Source organism: Nicotiana tabacum, chromosome 6, assembly GCF_000715075.1.
Source record: "Nicotiana tabacum cultivar K326 chromosome 6, ASM71507v2, whole genome shotgun sequence".
NCBI classification, from domain to species: domain Eukaryota; kingdom Viridiplantae; phylum Streptophyta; class Magnoliopsida; order Solanales; family Solanaceae; genus Nicotiana; species Nicotiana tabacum.
Genome location: NC_134085.1, coordinates 84,494,665 through 84,504,801, shown reverse-complemented (window position 1 = coordinate 84,504,801; position 10,137 = coordinate 84,494,665). Strand labels below are relative to the sequence as shown.

Genomic DNA, 10,137 nt, shown 5'->3' with positions numbered 1-10,137 from the left:
CTGCGTTGGAGGACTAATTTTGGATGAAGAAGGGCTAGGTTTTGTGGGTTCTACTCAGTCCAAGGTACACTACCAGAAAATAAGCCTATTGCAACAGTTTTTTCGTATAGTTATAGAACTGTTACGATAGAACAGATATAGCAACGGCTATAACCATTCCAGTAGAATGTGGATTATATTAGCACACTTTTGATGTAAAACCGTTACCATTGAAATTAAATCGTTGCCATAGCACTTTTTAACCGGACAGTTTAGAATGGATTTTTGGGAAAACTGGTAACGGAACAGTTTTTGTTCTCCTCATCAGATTCCCTCCTAAATTTTGTTAAACCCGCCAAACAAAAATAATTTCTATTTTTTTAATTAATTAGAAAAATAAAAACATAAAAATCTCTAATTTAAGTACTCCATATTGTATTAGCAGTCGTCGATATCCCCAAAGTCCCAAACCCCTAAATCTCCTCTGACGCGTCTCCGCCCATCTCTGACCAAAATTTCCACCGTCTTTCAGCCATAAAACGTCCACTAAAACACCATGCAAAAGACCATCTTCTTCCCCTGTTAAACCAGCATCGATTGCTCGGAGAAAACCCATATTTCAATCTCTTTGTTAGAGAAAACGAAATTGTGTAAAAACCTTTTTGGCGATATTCGACTGCTCGAAGAATAAATTTCTGAAATTTTTTGGCGTCTGAAACTCCAAGGAAGCAAAGAAACTAACATCATTCCACGACTTAGGATTGAGCGGGTGAAATCACAGGTACTTTCTTTCTCTCAGGTTTTTTCGCCTACTTTTAATGTGCTCTCTTTAATTTTTGTCAAATAAGGGTACAAAGGGGTATTCTCTAAATCTCAAAGCCTAAGTTTTGCTATATTCAGTAAATCTCCTCCATTTTACTAATTTAGTTGCTTCTTTATTTCACTATTTCTTCCTAGTATTATTCCCTATTTGTTCTTCCCCTTTTTGGATTTGTGGCCCTGTTTTTAATTTCATCGATATGTATTGATTTCACGTGTAGACTTCATGGGGTTTATTGTTTTGTTTAAGGAATACATGTAAAATTATTTAATTTTTGTGATTTTGGGTGCATTTTTTGGGCATCTTTATTAGTTTTCTTTTGTGCCCCATTCTTTGATTTTTTTCTGGTGACAAAATGTTTCATGTTTGAAGCTCAAAGTGGTTGTTGTTCTGTAGCACGATATGTACATGAGATACAGAAAAACATATTTATCTTACAAGTGTCAATGACGCGTGTAACAACTTGTGGAAAATAGAGCATGTACTTGTGAATCTTAACTTTAAAAACCTTGAAATAGTGCTGGACTTGGACAACAAACAAAAGGGATAACTTTTGATGCGTGATTTCTAAAAACTATTGATACTACATTAGATCTATTGTTTCACCATAGAGAGGCTTGAACTTGAAACAATGTATATCTAGGCAGCATTGTATTCAACAATAATGTTACTTTTTTGCAGAAATAAATCCCAACTTTTTGGTAGTGTAATTTTGTGAAATAAAAAAATAATATTTAGAAGCTTGAATATTTTAACAGACTCTTCATTCTTACCGAGAAACTTTCTTTTCTTCATTGCAAAAATCTGCTTCAAGATTTAACTTTTCTCCAATCTGAAGCTTTTACTATAACCAAGATTTAACTCTTCTGTTTGTAGGTGACTGTTTGTTCTTTTCCTTAACAATTTCCTCAAGTTTGGTGTTTGAAGAATCCCTTTCTCCGGCTTTTTAAGAGGTTGTTGGGACTGGTGAGTTTCAAAAGTCGTTTCTTTTTGTAATTGTGTTAGTTTCTTAATGTTAAAATTTAATCTTTTGTTTGTTTTTCCTCTTTCAGATTAATAAAGAAAGAAACTTTTTTTTTTCTTTATTGTTAAGTTTTGTAGTAGAATTGGTTTAGAAGGAAGAAAAATGAGGTCTTTTGATGTTTTATCACAATCCTGATATTTTCATTCTAAAAATCAAATAGTTTCTCAGCTCTGAGTTGTCGGCCTGATAACATATAGTGGATGTTGAAACCATTATTTAGTCTTTAGGTGTTCAGTCTTGTTGTCTTTGGAAATGCCATTATAAGTGAATTAGTTGTGTTTTGAGTTTTGCCAAGAATGGCTGAAATTAGAGTTAGAAAGGTAAAACAAGGCCAAACCAAAATTAGGATTAATCAATAATACATCCTTAGTGATTAAACAATAATACAACCAAAAAAAGATAATAAACTCAGCCAGCATAGACAAAAATTAGCTTCAAAGCGTTCTTTAATTAGGTCAAAAGTCGCTACAAATCACCAACTTAAAATTTGATCGATCCCAAACATAATCAACGGTTATAATTAAGCTGTCACATTTAAAATAAAATAAAATATGTGAGATAATGGAAATTAATTGGAAATATAAATACTTAGTTCTTTGATTGTTTATAGTGTATGCAAAGAAATCATGGCTTTGTTTTGTTGGAAATCATGGCTTTGTAAAAGTTAATGTTGAGAAGAAAAGGCTTTTGTTGTTGTACTTATCAAAAATGTGCCATGTGAACACCTTTTGTGGTTTATTTTGAACTTTCGTTGATACTAAGAACAGATCTCTTCTCTAATGATTTTATAGCTTTTTTCTCAATGCAAGAATTGCTTTACTATTTGTAACTCCTTGAGTTCATCCCCTTTTAGCTTTAGCCAAAGTCAAATTAGTACGTACCTTATTTTATTGAGTAAATTATATTGATTTACTTTTGTCGTATAGGATTTCCATGCATAATGTAGATAAAAGTTGGATGCATCTCCTAAGATAGACGGATGAGTATATCCGTGGAGTGAATGATTTCCTTGATAAGGCATTTGAACGAACTTCCCAAGGAAATGAAATATTATGCCCATGCAAAAAAATGCATAAATCGCTATTGCCATTATAGAAATATGGTGGAGGATCACTTGGTCGTTAATGGCTTTGTTGATGATTACACCGAATGAGTTTTCCATGGTGAAGGATTTTCCTCTAGAATTACACCTCGTCAAAGCAATAATGATGAAGGTTTTAACATGCGTGATAATATTGATGGATTACTTCATGATACATTCAGAAATGTAGAAGGTGAGCCGATACAAGAAGAAGGGATGAGAGAGGCTCTATCTAAAGAGAGGAAGGCAAACAAGAATTATATCCAAGGTGTGAAAACTTCAACAAACTGAGTTTCACTATCCAGTTATACTTGTTTAAGTCTTTGCATGGGTTGAGTAATGTAGCCTTTTCAGACTTGTTAGAATTGTTAAAAGAGGCATTTCCCTTTGCTAAGCAGCCAGAGTCTTTCAACAAGGCTAAAAATATGATAAAAGATTTGGGTCTTCATTATAAAAAATACATGCATGCCCTAATAATTGTATGCTATTTTGGAATGACAATGCAAAGGCCTCTGTTTGTGGGTCTTTTAGATGGAAAAGTTCTAATCGTGCATTGACTAATACAAGTTCTAAAGTTCCTGCAATGGTTTTAAGGTACATTCCCTTGAAGCCTAGGCTTTAGAGGATATTCATATGTCCTGAAACAGCTATTGCAATGAGATGACATGCTAATGAATAACCTAATGATGAGAATATGAGGCATCCTGCTGATGGAGAAGCTTGGAAGGATGATTCTCTACATCATGACTTCTCCAAAGATCCACGTAATGTTAGGTTGGGTCTTTCAAGTGATGGTTTCAACCTATTTCGAACCATGAGCATTTCTCATAGCACGTGGCATGTCATGTTAATGAACTACAATTTATCACCATGGATTTGCATGAAGCTAGAATATATCGTATTGTCAATGATCATTCCAGGTCCTTCATCTCCAAGAAATGATATAGATGTGTACTTACAATCACTTATTGCAGAATTGAAGGAACTATGGAAAACTAGGATAGAAACATATGATGCTGAGACAAAGCAAACATTTCAAATGCGTGCAGCCTTGTTGTGGACAGTTAGTGATTTTCCAGCATTAGCTTTGCTTTCAAGATGGAGCACCAAGGGGAGGTTGGCATGCCGCACTTGTAAATATGATACATGCTCTCTATATCTCAAACACAGTCATAAGATGTGTTATATGGGCCATCGAAGATTTTTGCCTCATGATTATCCTTTGCGGAAAGATAAAAAGTCATTTGATGGTAAGGAGGAGAATAGACCTGCACCTACTCCTTTGTCGGGTGTAGAAGTATTTCAAGAGCTACTTGAATTCAACAATGTTTTTGGAAAGGGTAAAAAGAAAAGACCTCCGGATAACAAGGGTCCGTGGAAAAAAAATCTATTTTTTTGAATTGCCATATTGGATGCATAACAAATTGAGGCACAATCTTGATGTGAAGCACACCGAGAAAAATATATGTGACAATTTGCTTGGGATTTTATTGGAAATAAAAAAAAGTCAAAGGATCATGTAAATGCTTGCTGTGACTTACGAGAAATGGGGATACGAAAGGAGTTACAATCAAGAGAAGATAATGATGGAACAGTGAGTTTGGCTAAAGCTTGTTTCTACATGGAACCAAAACAGAAAAGTTTATTTTGTACCGTCATAAAAAATGCCAAGTTACCAAAAGGTTGTGCTTCAAATATTTCAGAATGCGTGCAAGTGAAGGAGATGAAAATATCAGGGTACACGAGTCATGATGCTCATTTTATAATGCATTACTTGCTCCAGGTTGCTGTTAGAAAGACATTGCCTAAGAGTATTTCATTATCCTTGGTTAGGTTGGGTAACTTTTTTAGAGCCATATGTAGTAAGGTCATAAGGCGAAGAGATCTTGAAAAAATGAACTCTGAAATTGTTGAGATAAATTGTGAGCTTGAAAAAAAATTTCATCCAACCTTTTTCGATATAATGCCACATTTGGTGAATGAAATTAAGCTTGGAGGTCCAGCTCATCTTCGTCGGATGTATTCCATTGAGAGGAACCTATGTAAATACAAGGCATTTGTTCGTAATCGATCTTATCCAGAAGCATCGATAGCAGAGGGATTTTTTGCCAGAAGAGTGTTTGACTTTTTGTTCAAGATACCTACATGACAGCGTGAAGACAAGATTCAGTAGATACCCAACTGTAGATGATGAGTGCCCTCAAAATTTGTCATATATATTCCCTGTTATAGGCCATCCAATTGGAAGTTAGAAGAAAAATACTTTTCACATAGATCCACAGTTATGTTATGAAGCACATCGATATGCTCTGTTCAATACTGGAGATGAACTAGTGGAAAAGTTTGTCGAGTAAGATAAATTATATAACACTTATTCTATACTTCATTTTTTAATGATATGATTGATCTTGAAATATTCATCATTGCAGGGAACATAAGAATTTAATTGGTAATCACAATAGATCAAATGCATGGGAAAGGGCAAGAAATCATAGTCGGGAATTCAACAATTGGTTTGCTGAGAAAGTTAAAAATATTGAAGTGCTCGATTATGTAAGATGGCTAGTTAAAGGGCCTAATGCGATCGCCAAAAGATATATTGCATATTTCATTAACGGATACTGATTTCATACCATAGAACGGGATTCCCGATGCAAGACTCAAAACAATGGAGTGACTTTATCGGCAACAACCGATAGCTTTGCTAGCTCTAGGGACCAAATTCCCATCCATGGTGAGGTTATCTATTATGGAGCTATTTAGGATATCATTGAGATTGATTATTGGGGTTGTTTTAGTGTTGTACTATTTAGATGTGATTGGTTTCGTAATGAAATAGATGAATATGGGTTAACCCGTGTGTACTTTAAGAAATTATGTAGTACATATGACCCTTTTGTGTTAGCATCACAAGTTTATCAAGTTTTTTTTTTGTGGAGTATCCTATTGAGAAAGATGTTTATTATGCAAGGAATAAAGTCCCTGTTGATTTATATGATTCTTTGGAAGAGAATTGCTCCAATATTGAAGACGTATTTTGGAGGGAGCCTAATGATGACATTGTTTCCTTAAGTGGATTAGTTGATGTTAACGTTGGATGCTTAAGAAACGATGTACCCGTTGATGTCGTTGATATTCCATCTAATGCACAACATTCACATGATACAATTATAGAAACATCGGAAGAGGAGAATGAGTTTGATGATACTGATTGGGACTGGATGGTATCAGATGATTAAAGAAGAAACTTCTTATATTCTTTTAAATATATTCTGTTTAGTGTGAGTAATAATATTTTTTATCAATATTTTATAATTACTCTTGTTTATATAATTTTAATAATTTTTTATTTTATTTCTTTAGTATTTTAGTCTAACATGGTTCAATTTTGCAGGATTTGGGATCTTCTAATATTTTAGCAGCTCTTGGTGACGTTAATATACATCAGCAAATCAGAAAATCAGAATTCTTCATTTCTGTTAGATAGAGGTAGGTGAATTCGTCATTAAGAAATCTAAATTTAATTTTCTGACTCCAGCAGTGCACTGCACTTTGTTTATTATTGCCTGAAATTGAACACTTTCTGTGTTAATTAAGCCTATTATTACATAAAACCTCCAAAACAATGTCTTTATCTGTTCCTCATTTCATCTCTGTCCGATTCTCCGACCTCAATGGACTAAAGCTCAGTTTTTTCTTGCCTTTTAATTTATCTGTTCAATTACTTGCATTTTCCTGGAGTTATTCATCGATGTTCCTTGCCTATTGTTGTTTAGGATAGTTTAGTTTAATGTTTTGAAGCTGTTGCGAGATTTTGCTCAATTTTGGTCATGTCGTGTATTAGCGATTTCAGTTTGGATTCCATACTGTTTGAGTAGTAAATTAATCTAATTTAGGTGTCATAGTGAAATTCTTTCCTTTCTTGTCGTGTTTTGAGAAGTGCTCATCCATGAATTTTGACATGCTTCACCTAGTTTGAATCGGGTAGTCTTCTGTTCCTGTTAGTCTTGTTTTTAGGGAGATCAATTGGTATCTGTTTAATGATATTTCCCTAGATAACTCGCCTTACTAAATGGGAATGACAGTGAAGTTTTGCTCATCAATAGCAATCATACAACACATTATTACCTAAATGGTCTCACTTCAAAACCTACAACTCTAGCCACATCAGTTTGTGGATCCTTGTGAAACTTGACAGCGAATGTCAGATGATTATGGATAAAATGCTTCTCCTCATTGCTCTGAAGGAACGAGAAAATGCAGAGGAAATAAGTTCACAATGCCTCCATATTTACAAACCGAAACCACCAAAGCAAAAATTGAAATAATCTGATACATACTCCAGCATATTGTCCCTTTAGACCAACATGAAAACCATGCTGATAGACTGTAGTGTCCAGGTCAGGCCTTTTTATGGGCATAACAAGAGGAATATTATCCAAAATCCTGTTAAAACGTCACACCGCATGTTAGATGCAATACTATACAACCAGAAAAGAGGAAACAAATTCAATATATAGAGATTTCATAGGATAATTCTCACATGTTGACCCGATATTCATCTTCAATCTTCTCCTTTAACTCTTTTGCAGTTTTTGCATTAAGAACAGTACGGCATACAAGATTGCACATCTGTGGTTCTCTCATATGGAACTGCATAATAGATTGGTCCAGTCAATCAACTCTCCCTTATTCAAAGCATAAGATAAGGCACACTATCAACACAACTCATCTATTCATAATATATATATAGTAATAATATCTTTGCCCTGTGGGCATAATAAGAATTGCAATAGTCCCTTGAGATGTTGCTGAGTTTTTGGCTAGTGCCTCTCTGTTATGTAAGCTAGATATTATATGTTACTATGTTGTTTGAATTTCGATGAAAGTTAAGAGTTGCATTCTAGAGAAAGAAATAAGGTGATTAGAATTGTGTACCTGTTTTACATTTTTGAAGATCATTTATTACAGAACTGGCCTTATGAGCATATACTGCTTAACTCCGTTTTAGCTCCTTTGATTACTGGTTGACAACTCTGTTTTAGCTCCTTTGATTTTAAAGTATTTGTAGTTACATCAATGTCAAAGGAAGCATCAAATTGTATACCAGCATTACTTATATCAAATAAACTTATTTCTTATTTTACTTTCTGAATTTGACTGGAATTTGAATAGTCATGAATCAGGAAGGGCACTCAAGTAAAAACAAAAAAGCTAAAAATTGCATTGCAGCCAGATCACTTGCATCTTTGCTGAACCAAAAAGTTTCATCGTTGAAAACAAAAAGAGTTGTTCAAGCTACAAGGACAAATGACAAGCATCATCTGAATTTAATTGAAAAACAACTTCAGCGATTAGGAGCTCAAGTGGAATATCAATTGTTGCAACTGCCTCAGCCTTCTGCTTCTCCTCCAACACAAACTGTACATGAACATGTGCAGTAAAAGTCACAGAACTCTACCTCTCTTGCATCACAAGCAATGCGTGAACAATTGCAGCAACTGCCACTGGATTCCACCACTCGTACTTCACAAATTATACATGAACAATTTGAGGATTCTTCCAATCATGAAACAAACGAACAATCCGAGGAACAAATCAAGAACATATAAATTTTATTTCATTAAATTAACAAACAATATGGACGTGATATATGGTGATTATTCTTACTTAATATTAATGCAGGTCCTTCTGCCGAAAAATGAAAAAGAAGAAAAACTCTGATGCCAAGTGTTGCATGGTAGGAAAGAGCGCAAGCTAATTGTGCTAAACGAGAACAATCAACCCATAGGTCCTACTGATGATGTTGTAGCAGAGTTGGGTAGCTACCTCGGCACATTAGCAAGGAATGCGGCCTTTTGTCCTCTTAATGTGTTTAATTGGAGGAAACTTTAAACAAAAGAAAATATGTGGAAATATATCAAGGTTTGATGTTCGCAATATTCTGTGTAGATATTTCATATTTTTACACTAACCTAACTGTAGCAAATTAAATTTGTAGGGAAAATATGATATTCCTGATGCTGCAAAAAGTGGGTTTTTGAATCAATTCAGAATGCTTGGAGAAAGTATAAGAATCAACTGCTTAACGACCATTATAAAGCCTATGAGAATGACGAGCTTCGGATGGAGAAAAGGCCGGTTGATATTCCTGAATCTCAATTTAGGGATCTTCTTAATTATTGGAACTCTGATGCCTACAAGGTAAAACTAAGTATTGTCTCATGATTTGCTGAGAATGTTTGGTTTATGTTTAATTAGAAATTACTTAACTATCTTTATATATCAAATGCACTTAAGTTACATAACCTAGTGCACAATTTAAGCTTGATTTGAATCTGTTGGGACAATTGAACTTGACAACTCTGTATTCATTGGCTGATTTGCAGAAAATGTCCCAAACCAATACCGAGAATCGCAAAAATTTGAAATATCCACACACTGCTGGCAAAAGAAGTTTTGCTCGAATATGTGAGGTTTGATATTTTTTTTCTTGTTATTCTTTTAAATATGAACTTATTAACTTTAATCCGCAATATTTTTATACCACTTTTTATATAATCAGGAAAAAAAGAAAGAAACTTCTGAGTCTCTTTCAAGCAGGGACGTCTTTCTGGCTACAAGAAAAAGAAAAGTTGATCGAGTATACAAAGCCTCGTATGCGGATACTCTTAATAAAATTGTACGAGTTATTAATTTAAAGTTTGTTGTTATCATTTGTCTGTTCTTAATTATTGACTCAGTTTCATATACTTTCTGTTTTAATAATTACTCAATTCGGTCTTTGTTACATCTCGCGTTTTCGCACGTTAAAAGTTTTGTCTTTAGTTAGTTGATGTAGATTCGGGAATGAGGTCATCTTGACGTTAACATATTTACGCTATTTATAACAAGCGATAAACAAGTGTTATGAAGGGTAAAGGAGTACATGGATTAAAGAAAACGAGTTTCATTAAAAGTGGCTAATTTGGAATAAAATACGGGGTCGAGCGATAATACCCTATAATTAGGAACGAATACCATGCAAGGCACCATATGACCATGGTAGTATAATATATAAAGTATATATGAAGTATTTATAAAAATTAAATAGAATTTTAAATAATTCGGGGTAATTTTTAAATTATGCGGGTAATTAGTTAGTTACCGGGTAACAGAATATTACCCAGTTAACTAATAAGCGGACAAAAATTTAATCAATTACCCAAGGAAAAACGTGGCAGCCCCTCCTTT

At 34.1% G+C, this 10,137-nt stretch overlaps 1 long non-coding RNA gene across 2 annotated transcripts; it reads left to right on the top strand.

Annotated features, from left to right (window-relative positions):
• Positions 1-275: 275 nt before the first annotated feature.
• On the top strand, positions 276-9,694 carry LOC107827003 (uncharacterized). Of its 2 annotated transcripts, none has more exons than XR_001657403.2 (7): positions 276-760; positions 1,676-1,765; positions 6,299-6,393; positions 8,091-8,829; positions 8,906-9,108; positions 9,294-9,380; positions 9,470-9,694. It is a non-coding gene; the product is annotated as an uncharacterized LOC107827003 (long non-coding RNA). The 2 variants fall into 2 exon arrangements; XR_001657400.2 differs by having other exon boundaries at positions 429-760; positions 8,080-8,829.
• Positions 9,695-10,137: the final 443 nt, after the last annotated feature.